This window comes from Capsicum annuum, chromosome 1 (assembly GCF_002878395.1).
Source record: "Capsicum annuum cultivar UCD-10X-F1 chromosome 1, UCD10Xv1.1, whole genome shotgun sequence".
In the NCBI taxonomy this organism is placed as follows: domain Eukaryota; kingdom Viridiplantae; phylum Streptophyta; class Magnoliopsida; order Solanales; family Solanaceae; genus Capsicum; species Capsicum annuum.
Window position 1 is genome coordinate 245064215 of NC_061111.1, and position 14137 is coordinate 245078351.

Consider the following 14137-nt stretch of genomic DNA (forward strand, 5'->3'; position numbering starts at 1 on the left):
GTGAAAGTTTTCAAAAGTCGTAACTTCGGGTACTTTCAAAATTTGGTATTGTCGTTCCATTTCTTACTTTTAATTTTTAATTAGTGTATTATTTGTTGAATATTTATTAGTTTAATTTATAATATGAATAAATTAAGAAACCTCAGTAAAAGTGTCAAAATTTTTTGTCTCGGAAGTGATAGTGATAGTAAAAAATGAATTGGTGGCTGTTTCGGTAGAGATAGTTCAAGTACTAGATATATCTGTGTGCTTCCGGTACCAATTAGTTGACCTTTTGAGAATGAAATAGGTGTAGGTGCTCACGATATAAATTATTTAGAAGCTCAAAAAAAATTATGGTATAGAAGAAGAGAATGAAGTAGACGCGGTTGATTTAGATGTAGATGATAAAAATATTGGTGAGACACCCAAAGTCGGAAATCCTAATGTTAGATCTGAATCGGTTAATCTTCCTCCCCATCCTCCCCGGGCCTCTGTAAGATCTCGTAGAAGAACTAGTATTGCATGAGAATTTTTTTCGAAAATAGAAGGAGAAACTAAGGTGCAGTGCAAAATTTGTAAAATTGTATATGGGCATAAAATCGGAGGCTATAAAGGGGGGTACGGGTTCGTTGATGAGATATTTAGGAGAAAAACATGCAGTAGAGCTAAGTATTGCACAAGGTGGTGAGGATGTTGGTGGGCCAACACAAAGTAGATTGAACCCAACAACTGGTCAATTAGTTAAAAATTATTATAAAATGAAGGAACGGGAAGAAATAGCAAAAATGATAACTGTGGGTTGTTTGTCTTTCACTTTTGCTTCTTCGGATGCTTTTATTCATTATATTCAAGCAATTTATAATCCTATGTTTACAGGTATTCCTAGAAGTACTTGTCAGGCTGATATTTTTCGACTCCATGCACAATATGTTTATTATTTATCTGCATTATTAAAAAATATTTCATGTAGAATTGCTCTAACTTTTGATCTTGGTCGTGCTATTAATAAAAATAAATATTTAACAATTACTTGCCACTGGATAGATAATAATTTTGTTATGCAAAAGTGTATTCTAGCATTTTGTATGATAAAGATCGTAACACACTAGAAAATTTATTTCTGAATCTATTTCTAAAGTTGCAAAATATTATGATATTGAAAGAAAAGTTTTATGTATTGGTTTTGATAATGCATCTAACAACAAGACTGCTGTTGACTGGTTAAAAGTTGAACTTTCTCCGCCGTTACCCGAAATATTTCATGTTAAGTGTGCTTGTCATGTATATAATTTAATCGTAAGAGATTGTCTTAAATTTTTTGAGCTTTATATTGAAAATGTCCGGCTTGCTGTTGGCTTTATTCAAAGAAATAATTGAAAAATTAGAGTGAAAGAATTTAAAGCTAAATGTGAACAAAATGGACTTAGATCGCTATTTATGTCTGAAGAACGTGATACTAGGTGGAATGCTACTTATAATTATTTAAAAACTTGTCTTACTTATAAAGTTCCTATTACAATGACTTTTAATCAATATTCTGGTTCTTTTCCTGAGTGTATGCTACACGATTCTGATTGGCTGCAATTGCTGATTTTGTTAAATTTTTTTAAAAAATTTATATAGCTACAGTTGAATTCTCTGGTGCTTATTATCCAATTGTCGCTCCTCAAGCTTCCGAGGAGCCATCATCTTCTAAAAGACAGACACATAGTAGTTATCCTGATTACTTTTTTGATTTAAATGTTTGGGATAGGGTGCAACCTTCATCACACAGAATACATTCTTGGGAAGAGCTTAAGTATTATCTTTGACAACCAATAGAGGATCGTAGAGCACGGATCTACGTTCTGGATTAGTGAAAGAATAATGAAAGACAATATCCTATGCTTTCAAGATTAACGCGAGATATATTGAATGTTCTAATGTCAACCGTTGCATCGAAGAGCGCTTTTAGTTAGGGACGACAACAACTTGCATACAACCGACACTTCAGGGGAGAACTCAGCACAATCAAGTCCAACACACGGTTTTTCCCCCATTGATTTTGATTTTCCTATGGCAGTTTTCATTAATATTAACATGCATGAGTTGAAAAAAATGATGCAAAATTTTTAGATTTCTCAATCATGTAACTTATAAGTTTTGGATCATTTTACAATCAATAAAATACAACATTCAATCACTCCTTATTTTTTTTATTTAAATTGAATGTCTAATTTGAATTAAATACTTTTAATATATTACTATCAAACACTACACTAAGTAATAAACATAACAAACATATATACATATAATGAAAAAATAAAAATAATGTTAGCAAATATTACTTAGACAACTAGTATTGACGTATAAAAATACTATAAGTTTATCTTTTAAGTGTATATATTTTCTGTAGACTAAAGTGGTATATATTTAATATATTCATGTGTATATGTTTTCTAAAGTAGTATATATAATGAATATATGTTGTATGTACATTATTTCAAGAAGTATTTTAAGTAGTATACATATATATAGTATATTGTACATATATGTGTATATATTTTCTATAAACTAAAGTAGTATATATTTAATGTATACAGTTTTCTAAAGTAGTATATATATAATGTATATATGTTGTATGTATATTGTTTCAAGTAGTTTGTTAAGTAGTATATATATAATATTGTACGTATATATGTGTATATATTTTCTATAGACTAAAGTAGTATATATTTAATGTATACATGTGTATATGTTTTCTAAAGTAGTATAAATATAATGTATATATGTTGTATGTATATAATTTCAAGAAGTATTTTAAGTAGTATATATATGTGTATATATTTTCAATAGACTAAAGTAGTATATATTTAATGTATACATGTGTCTATATTTTCTAAAGTAGTATATATATAATGTATGTATGTTGTATGTATATTGTTTCAAGAAGTATTTTAAGTAGTATATATTTTATATTGTACATATATATGTGTATATATTTTCAATAGACTAAAGTAGTATATATTTAACGTATACATGTGTATATATTTTCTAAAGTAGTATATATATAATGTACATATATAGTATGCATATTGTTTCAAGTAGTTTGTTAAGTAGTATATAAATTATATTGTATGTCTTACTATTATGTTGTGTTGGTGTTCAATCTATATCATATTACAACTATTAAGCTGAAATTAGATTTTTATTTGCCGTCTAAGTCGCATGATGTTGTGTTTTTGTGTGTCTTAGAATTAGGTTGTTTTATTGTTCAAAGAGTACCACATTACATTAGAAAATTCATATTATGTGTTTTTTCTTCATTCATTAAGCCTGCTAATGTTCGATTAAACTCGGGTAATGCTTGATTTTTGATAATGTTTCTATTCTAGCTTTTCTGCTATGTTTAGTCTTGTAATTCTTATTCTGTTATCTTGATCGCCTTCAGGTAAGACATGAGTGGATTTACTTTGATTATTCTAAGATGGTATCATGGTGAGGTGTTAGATTTAAATAGAGGGAAACCAGTATATAATGGTGGAAAAATTACTAAATTTTTGGATGTTGATGTAGATAAGATGTCCTATTTTTAGTTGAGAGACTATATTAGAAAATTGAGATGTAGCACAAGCTGCACCTGTAGCATTAAACCACCTAATAGTGACATTATGGTAGATGTCGATAATGATATGGTTATTTTAGATATGATGTGTTCCTTGAAAAATAGGGATGAGGTGGGGGCATTTGTTAACTATTTGATTAATGAGCCAATTATGGGCCCCTTGTTATTAGAAAATGCTAGTCTTGGGGATATAGGGGAATCTGGTGCAACTTTTAATACTATGCTTAACTTTAGGGTAGGTGAGGACCATTTAAATGTGGAGGACCCTTTTACTTTTTTTTCAACCATATTTTCTTTCAATACCACACCTCTTTTCACTGCTGTAGATAGTGTTGCTGCACCTAGTGCTGCTGCATCTAGTGTTGCTACAGTTGATGATATAGATCTTTGTAAGACCTCAAAATTTTGACCAATTTATTTTCGATCCTTCTGCGTGTTTTATAATAATCTTTGACTTAAATTATGATAAGAGATGTTAAACAAGTGTGTAGGGTAAATTTTAAAATTTTTGGAAGGGGTTCAGGGTCATTTTGGGACCCCGAGGCAGTGAAGGTCTGCGATAGTAGCGTGCCACTTAACCTCCGCTATAAGAGTATGGCACACTGCTTGTTCTCCGCAAAAGCGGCATGCGATGCCGCTATGCAAATTACGCCCAGTTCATTATTTTTAAGCTTGGGGGCGGGGCTATTTGATCCTTTTCACCTTAAAACATCTTAAAACGTCCCCCAACCCCAGAAAATACACCAATCCATTTAGTTTTGTGTTGTTATCTCTTATCCAACTCTCAAGTCAAGAAAACTCAAGAGTCTTACAAGGATTTCATAATTCGGGCTCTAAACTCCAATTTCTCTTCGAATTCTTCTATATTTCAGGCATGTTGTACACTCCCTAAGTTTAATTTTATTCTATTGCATATATTTATCTAATATTCATGTCTCTTAAATGATGAGTTTGAACTAAGGTTGAGAGTCTTTGAAATGTGATAATCTTGCATTGTTATATCCTATTTTAAATGGTTTATTCATGTTTTAAATGATGAATTGAAATTGAATTGGTGCATTGTATAATGTTTAAAATTGGTGATTTGGATTTCATAAGGTTGATGAATTTTGGCATGGTAGTGAGATTAACCCCAACCCACATTGTAAATTTTGGTTTTGAATAAGGATTCCACATGATTTAACCACTTTTGAAAATGTTTCATTGCATTAAAGAATAAATAAAAAAAAAAGTTTTGGATGGCCCTTGGTGGCTATGGTTTTGGATTTTAAAATAGAACATGGAGTCTAATGGTTAAATGACTTTGGTTTGACACAATTGGAAGAGCTTGCAAGTATATTGGTATGACGATACCAGGTTGGAAATGCCTAACTAAAAGTTCCTTGGTTAATGGTTGGTTTATGTGCAAACTGTTTTAATTTGAGTTTAAAGGGAATTGTGTAGCTCACCGAGAAAGTGTAGTCCTTAGGGACCAACACTGGAAATCACATTTGCCAATGTTGGCGATCTATATGACCATTGTGTCTGGACACATATTATATTTTGGACGGCTATCGCCTTCATGTCTTTAACCATTCCTCCATACATGCGATTAATAGACTAGGTCCTTCAGGTAAGAAGAGTCGAGCCCATATAGCCCGTGGGTGTATGAAAAGTCGGTACGATTTACATAGTTCAGGATTAATATTTTAAAGGGTCATATCTCATGTCCCTTTTCCCTATCCTGACATTCTATATATTTATTTATATATAATAATTGAGCATGTGGTTTTATGACTGGACTTTTGGTAAATACATTATTTTATCCCTTCCCTTGGGTTGCATGCCGGTGCTCGCCCCATTGACCGTCCTCAAATGCTGCATCATTTCATAATGTAGGTTCCGAGGGCTTTTCTATTGAACTTGTGTAGTGTTAGGTGATTTGATATTCCTATTGACCAACTGTGAGGTGGTGAGCCTCCATCCTTTGGAAGACTCGATCATTTTCTTAGTTTCCTTTATATTTCTAGTATTTATGAATTTTCTTTTGTCATAGTCGAGGGCATGTCCTGACTTAGTTGATATTCTTTGATTAGAGGCTTTTGTGGACAAAATTGGGATATCAGTGATGTTTAGTTTTGACTCTTTAAGTTTTTCTTTGGTTTTACATATCTTTTATTGACTTGTTTGTCTTCTGCTGTTTACTTTTATTGTGCTCTTGAGGTAAGACTAAGAGGGTTATCTCTAGTCATCAGTTGGCTTGAGACGCCCTTCACGGATAGGCCCAGGTTCGGGTTGTGATAAACTTGGTATCAGAGCATGGTTCAGGTTCGTTGGGTGTCCACAAAACCATGTCGAGTAAAGTCACTTTTATAGGTGTGTAGCATGCCATACTTATAAAAGGTCGTCGTCTATGAGGCATTTAGGAATATTTTCCTTTCTTGTGTTCTATTTGTGCTAGAGAGTTTAGTTATCATGAAACTTCTTTAACTCCTGGCTTGCCCGATTTCAGATCATGTCTCTACGAAGATCTGACGGTCGTAGGAACTCAGCCAGAACCTCTATCCCAACTGGGGCAAGTATGGAGAGAATTCTCCCTATTCATGGAATGTAAATTCGGTCTAAGGCCCCTACTCTCGATTGCACCGCTCTACCTGGGGTCCTACCAGTCCCAACTAGTCCTGCTCGGGCTTTCCGGGCTAGTGACACCCATGCTTAGCCCCCTCAGGGAGGTATCTTTGATGTAGAGTTCCGTCAGTCTATCCACATGTTTGCTCAGATTGCAGCATAACAGTCTCGTCGATATGATCCTGTGTCCTATTGCCAGTTCATCTGAGGTTACTCGAGTTGGCCAGTTTATGAAGATGAATCTCCTAACCTTTATAGGTTCTAAGGTTGAGGAGGATCTGTAGGGGTTTATTGATGAGATGAAAAAGATCTTCAGGGTAATGCATGCTAGTAATTCAGAGGTTGTGGAGCTTGCAGCTTATTGTTGACACCTAATTTTTGTCCTCCACGACTAAATTTAATCCTGAGTTTCTTTGGTTTTTAATAACATTGAAATATTTATTTCATCCGAATAAAAACTTTTCAAAATATTCTTTGTACGCAATTTATCATTTTTAAGTAGCGATTATATATTATCGTATTTAATTATACGAGATTATATAATTTGATTACTTAAATGTTTGTTCTATGGAATATAAGATTTTAATCAAAGTTTATTTGGAAAATAAATTCAAATGTTAATGTCTTGATTTAAATATAATTGATTCTCAAAAATAATTTATTTGAAAAAATATTTGTTTAATTTTATTAAATCAAGAAGCTCGAAATTAAATTGGATTTTAATTTGTCTCGAATTGCTATTCAATTTAGTCAATATATTAATGTTGGCCACAATTAAAATAAAATTGGCCAACAATTATGATATAATTCGCCAATAATATTCAATTTGGCCAAAATTTTAGTTAAATTGAGTAAATCCTAAGCCATAATTTCTACCCAATGGCCCAACTCCCATAAAACAGCCCACTCCTCCACCAACCCGGCCCATTTCTTGCCTTCTCCACAAAACAACGACTTGCAACAAGCAGTAGCATCAACCTCATCAACGTACAACACAACCAACGGTTCGTACAACTTCAGAAAATAGCAAAAATCAACCCGATTCTCCTCTTTTTCGGTCCAAATCCGTCGACCCAGACCCAACCTGGCAAGGATCGAACTCAACCCACTCCTTCACACGCGAATTCGTGCAAGAAGAGCGTAGGAGCTTCTAGAAATTGATGAGTTGGCTCATCCAACATTCAAATCCCGAAATTCTCGGATAGAGTTGTACGAATTCGTACATAGGTGGAGATTTTTTGTTGGATCTTGAAGATTATTATTCCTTCTCATTTTCTATTAGTTAGATTTTGGGAATTTACAATCGGTTTTGGTACAATCCGTTGGAAAAAAACTTGGTCTTGAGTTGAATTTTGAATTCCCTTTGAAAAAATTCCCCAAATTGCCCTTATTGCTTCTTCCCACATCGTTCAAGGTTGAAAAGAACCCCCTCAGTCCTCTTCTATAAATAGCTCTCTTTAGAGCAAGAAAAGGGAGAAAAAAAAATTTCTTTGGGGTTGGAAAATTGAGGTTACGAAAAAATGAGAAAGAAAAGAAAAAGAAAAAGAAAAAGGGAGAGAAAAATCATTTAGAGCAAAAATCAGTGAACAAATTAGTCTATTTAAGTGAAAGTTTAGAAGCTGTTTGAGTTCGTCGGAATCATCGAAGTAGTGGTGATCAATATCCCGACGATTTACTCGTGGTCCGATTTTGCTGCTCCGAAAAAGGTAAACACCTTCTTCCATTTGTATTTCTGTTATCGTGTCCCATTTTTCTCTCCCTCGTCTATTTCTTTATAATGATGTAATTACGGTGTTGTTTGTTTGTTGGGAGTAGCTGTAGATGGCTATGAAGGCTGTAGGATTATCTTGTTATAGGTTGTTATTCTGTTGGATCGATAACTGTGCTGAGAGTTTCAATTCGACTGCTTTTGAATGATTTCACTATTTTTGTATTAATAGTGCCATAATCGCTTAATCGTAATCACGTGAGATTTGTTTACTTTAGAGGCTACCAAGGCCATAGGATGTTGTGTTGAAATAATTGATGTAGGGTTCGTTATAATTATGTGATTATGTTTCTTTTTTTTTTTTTTTCATTTCACTGATGGATTGATATTGGCAAATTTGTTTTGTTGTAACACACCGCGTAATAATCTGTCAAGTTATAGCCATTTTTAAGTTCTCATCTTTTTATTTGAATAACTATCTGATTAGTCGCATATGTTCTTCTCTTTTCGGTAATCTGTGATAATCGACTCTTCTAGGTAATCGGACCATAAGATTTGTTTAGGCACTCAATTTTTCTCTGTTCAGCCAAGTATATTCAATATTCGTGCTTGCTTGATGCAAATGTTTCTTTCCACTTTGTACGCTGCATTTTCAAATTTTGGGGTTGGATTCACTGCTCTATGATATGAGATCTTATATACCCAAGCTGGAATGTTATCTTTGTTTAAGATTAAGAAATGTTCATCCTTCCCTGTTCTCGTTATTGTTTCTACTTGTCGGAAGCTTTCCATACAATTACCGAAAATTGCATGTCTTTGGGCTACTTGAGTAAAGGAGATTTTTGAGCCGTAGTATTGGTTTTGATTGGATCGATTGTTGAGTTTGTTAAAGATCATTTCATCTTGTCATAATCTTCGTTGGGCTGTTTTCTTTTACTCTTAAAGTGAAATCATGTTGGTGTTCAATTCTCTAAAATGATGTCATGCTTTGAACCTATTTTCTTTTATTTCCTTTTGGTATTAGTTAAACAATTAGAATTAAAGAGAGGTCATTGAACCTTTTCCAATGCAATAGAATTAGAATACAAACTTTAGTTGCTGAAGATCTCTTTTAGAGAGGTATCTTTGTTTTGAAGCATCCAAAGTCTCTGAATGTTTGTAAGTGTTGTTTTATTCATATCTGTTGGTGAAGGAAAAGGCATTCGAAATGCATATGCATCAGTTCTAATAAGAAAGTTCCCTTTACATCTTAGGGTGTAATCAGGATACGTATAAGATATACCTCCAAAGACGGGGATCACGGTTTTTGCAAATCTCAGTCGCAAGTGCTTTTAGTGACAACATGTAATAGCTGGCTGGTTTTTTTTTTATTGTTATTTTTATTTTTATTTTTATTTTATTAGTGTTCTTTTGTATTCTGTGAATTAAAGACTTGAATAAAGATTCCATTACTTGAAATCTTTCTCCTCAAGCAACTAGAAAGAGAATAAAATATATTCCCATGGATAGTTGTTTAGGGTAATTAGCTTTTACATTGAATGTTGTTGTAATGCCGGACTATGTCAAATAGGTATTGATGGCAGTCGAACACTAACCTTCTGTGATGACAGTCGAATACTAACCTTCTGTGACGCTTATCTATATATACTATTCTTCTATTGTGCGTGCTCTATCTTGTTAGTACCCTACACAATCCCACTGTGTATTCAACTCTTTTGCTAAGTAAACAAGACTTGTATTCATGAATTGCTCCTAGATGGTGCATACCAAGGGACATCCATCATACTAATTATTAGAAAATAAGTAATGGGGTACAGTCCTAAGCCGGTTTTCATGTATGTTACATAATGGGAAGTTACTTTTGTTAAACTAATTTTGCATGTTTTTTTATATATGATAATTTAGTATTCGTTTAAATATTAACTTTTGGATATATGTTAATTACTTCGCTTCTCTTTTTGCATGTGGATACGTTCGAGTCCCACATGGACTCTTTTCTCTTTGCATGTGCATTATGGGCCATTGAGGCCGGTCTAGGCCTGAGTCGATTTTGTCGAAGTTCTAAGTCCAAACGTGATCCCGTGGTGTATGGATACAAGGAATTAAAGAAGAAGAAGGGGTTAAAGTCCTATATTTGAAGCGGGGAAGAGACTCAAAAGTCTTATTTATTATTTTGTTTATTTACTTATTGTTGTCTTTATTCATTTTATTTATTTATTTATTTATTTATTTATTCATTCATTCGGGCCATGAAGCCAAAGTTGTATTTACTCAAAAGTCTTATTTATTATTTTGTTTATTTACTTATTGTTGTCTTTATTCATTTTATTTATTCATTCATTCATTCATTCGGGCCATGAAGTCAAAGTTGTATTTAATACAGGTGGAACAAACTCGAGCCAAGAGGCTTGAAAGCTAGATTAGGACAGGTGAAATGGCTCGAAAACTAGACTAGGACAGGTTTCGTTGATTTGGGCCCAATGGCCTAAATCCCTTACTTTCTCCTCCCTTTCCCCTTTTATGTGTTTATTTGCTTATTTATTTTGTTTAGACTTAGTTAAAATCCCTACTAAGTTGCCTAAATTTATTGGGGAAATTCTTATTCATCAGCTTGTGCTTCTTATCCTAAGCCTTTAGGTGATTGTCATTTTCAGTTAGCTGTAGTCTAAAGGCATAAGGTGCCCAATCTCAGGTCAGTGGAGCTCAGTCTGCCCTATCTTACCCTCCTTATCATTTCTGTAGGCAACTTCATCGTGGATATTATGAGGAGGGGAGGAACTTGTGCTTTAATTGTGGTTAGTCTGGTCACTTGTGGTGACATTGTCCTTTAGTTAGGGTTGCCACAGGGGCGCTAATAAGGTCCTGATAGCTATTTTTTTGGCTCCTACACCTAAGGGCGCCACATCTAGGACCAATAATGGCCAGAATTACCTCTATGCACTTGCTACCCATTAGAAATCCGAGGCATCCCTAGATGTTGTCACTGATATGTTACAATTTTTCTCCCTTGATGTTTATTGTTTTCTTGATCTCGGTTTCACCATGTCATATGTGACCCCTTATATTGTTGTACACTTTGATTTTGGTCCTGAAAATATTTTTGACCCCTTTTCTGTTTCTACTCTGGTGGGTGATTCTATCGTTGCTCGAAAAATCTATAGGGGTTGTGTGGTGTCAATCCTTAATAAGGAGACATTTGTTGATTTGATATAACTTGAAGTGGTGGATTTCCTGGGAATAGATTGGCTTCATTCGTTCTATGCTTTTTTGGACTATAGAACCCGAAAAGTCAGTTTCCATTTTCTTAATGAATCGATATTAGAATGGGAGGAAAGTTCCTTAGTACCCAAAGGGAGGTTTATTTCTTACCTTATAGCTCAGAAGTTAATTTTTAAAGTGTGTCTATATCATCTAGTTTGGGTAAAGGGTTCTAACTTTGAAAGTCTCTCTTTGCAGTCTATCCCTATGGTTAATGAATTTCTTGAAGTTTTCCCTAATGTGCTTCCTAGAATTCCTTTAAAGAGGGAAACTGGCTTTGGGATTGATCTTTTATCGGGCATCTATCCCATTTCCATCCCTTTTTGTAGAATGGCTCCAGCAGAGCTAAAGGAACTTAAAAAGCAATTACAAGGCCTTCTTGATAAGGGTTTCAGTCATCTTAGCGTCTCTCCATGGGGTGTTCCTGTGCTTTTCGTGTGAAAAAAGAATGGGTCACTTCATATGTGTATAGACTATCATCAGTTGAATAAGGTTATCATGAAGAATAAGTACCTTCTTTTTAGGATTGATGACCTCTTTGATTAGCTACAAGCTGCTAAGTATTTCTCTAAGATAGATCTTCATTCGGGTTACCATAAGTTGAAAATCAGGGAGGTTGATATCCCTAAGACAACTTTCCGAACTTGTTATGACCACTATGAGTTCTTGGTTATGTCATTTAGGTTGATTAATACTCTGGAAACTTTCATGGATCTTATGAATCAGATGTTCAGACAGTTTTTGGATCTATTTGTTACAGTCTTCATTGATGACATCTCGGTGTACTCAAAAAGTGGGGAGGATCATGCAAATCACCTCCAAATTATATTACAGACTCTTAAGGACCAGGAATTGTATGTAAAATTTTCTAAGTGTGAATTTTGGTTAAGTGATATGACTTTTCTTGGGCATGTTGTATCTAGTGAAAGGATCAAAGTGGATCCACAAATGGTGGAAGCAGTTAAGAAGTAGCCTAGACCTATGACTCCAACTGACATTAGGAGCTTCTCGTGCTTGGCCGGGTACTATAGGAGATTTGTGGAGATTTTTTCATCTACTGCTGCTCTATTGATGCGTCTAACTCAGAAGAAGGTAAAGTTTTGTGCTCTGATGTTTGTGAAGACAATTTTGAGAAGTTGAAGGATAATTTGGCTTCTGCTCCTATTTGGACCCTACCCGAGGGTACTGATGGGTATTATGATGCGTCCTGTGTAGGACCGGTTGTGTTTTGATATATCATGGTAAGGTTGTAGCCTAAACTTCTAGGCAACTTAAGGTTCATGAGAAATTACCCAACTTATGATTTAGAGTTAGCGGATGTGGTCTTTGCCTTGAATATTTGGCATCACTATTTGTATGAGGTGCACGTGGATAATTATTTAGATCATAAGAATTTACAGTATGTGTTCACGCAGAAAGAATTGAATCTCAGGCAGAGGCAGTGGGTTGAATTGCTTAAGAATTATTATATGAGTCTGCTCTATCATCCAGGTAAAGCTACTATTGTTGCTGATGCTCTTAGCAGGCTGTCCATGGGGATTTTATCCCACATTAAGGAGGATGAAAGAGGATTGGTGCAGGATATTCATAGACTGGCTAACTTGGAAGTTTGCCTCTTGGACTTCGAGAATGGAGGGGTAATTGTTCAGAAGTGGTTAAATTGTCTTTTGGTGATGAGGTCAAAGAGAAATTTTTTGGATCCCATACTTATGCAAATGAAAGATTATGTGGGTCAGCAAGAGGTTATGGCTTTCTAAATTAGGAGAGATGGCATTCTGAGGTATCAAGGAAGGTTGTGCGTTCCTGATGCAGATGGATTATAGGAAAGGATCTTGACTGAAGATCATGAGTCCAAATATACAATTCAACCGGGATCGACCAAAATGTATCATGATTTGAAGGAAATCTATGTTGAAATAATATGAGAAGGGATATGGCAAATTTTGTTGCCGATTGCATGATCTGTCAGCAAGCCAAGGTAGAGCATTTGAGGTTGGGTGGCACGTCTTAAGATATAGAATTTCCTATATGGAAGTGGGAGATGATTAATATGAATTTCATTACGGGTATTGTATGGTCTCAAAATCAATATGATTTTATTTGAGTAATCGTAGATAGAATGACCAAGTCTGCTCACTTTTTGCCTGTGAGGACTAACTATTTGAGAGAAGATTATGCCAAGTTATTTATTTATGAGATAGTGAAGTTGCATGGAGCGCCAGTGTCCATGATTTTTTATCGAGGTACGTAGTTCTATTCTCATTTTTGGCATTCATTTTAGAAAGATTTGGTTACTTTGGTGAACCTGAGCACCCCTTTCCACCCTTAAATAGATGGACAAGTAGAGCATACTATTCATACCTTGAGAATATGCTTAGGGCCAGTATGATTGATTTTAAAGGTAGTTGGATTGACCATTTACCTCTTATCAAGTTCGTTTAAAATAATAGTTATCATTCTAACATCCAAATGGCCCCTTTGGGTCCCTTTATGGTCAAAGGTATAGGCCTCCTAGTGGATGGTTTGAGGTGGGTAAGACTAGGTTGTTTGGCCCTGACTTGGTTCACCAAGCAATGGAGAAGGTGAAGGTGATTCGAGAAAGACTTAAGACTTCCCAAAGTCACCAAAAGTCTTACGCAGATGTGAGGCGAAGGGAATTGGAATTCAAAATTGATGATTGGGTGTTCTTAAAAGTTTCTCCTATGAAAAGAGTCATGAGGTTCGGGAAAAATGGGAAGCTCAGTCTCCGTTACATTGGTCTATATTAGATTTTGAGAAAGATTGGTAATGTTGGTTATGAGTTTGAATTACCCACAAGTTTGGCTTCAGTTCATCCTGTATTTCATGTGTTTATGCTTAAAAAGTATGTGGGTAACTCTTCCTTAGTAGTGCCTATTGAGTATATTAGGGTTAAAGGTTCGTTGTCTTATGAGGAATTCCCAGTTGAGATATTGGATAAGCAAGTTCATAAATTAAGG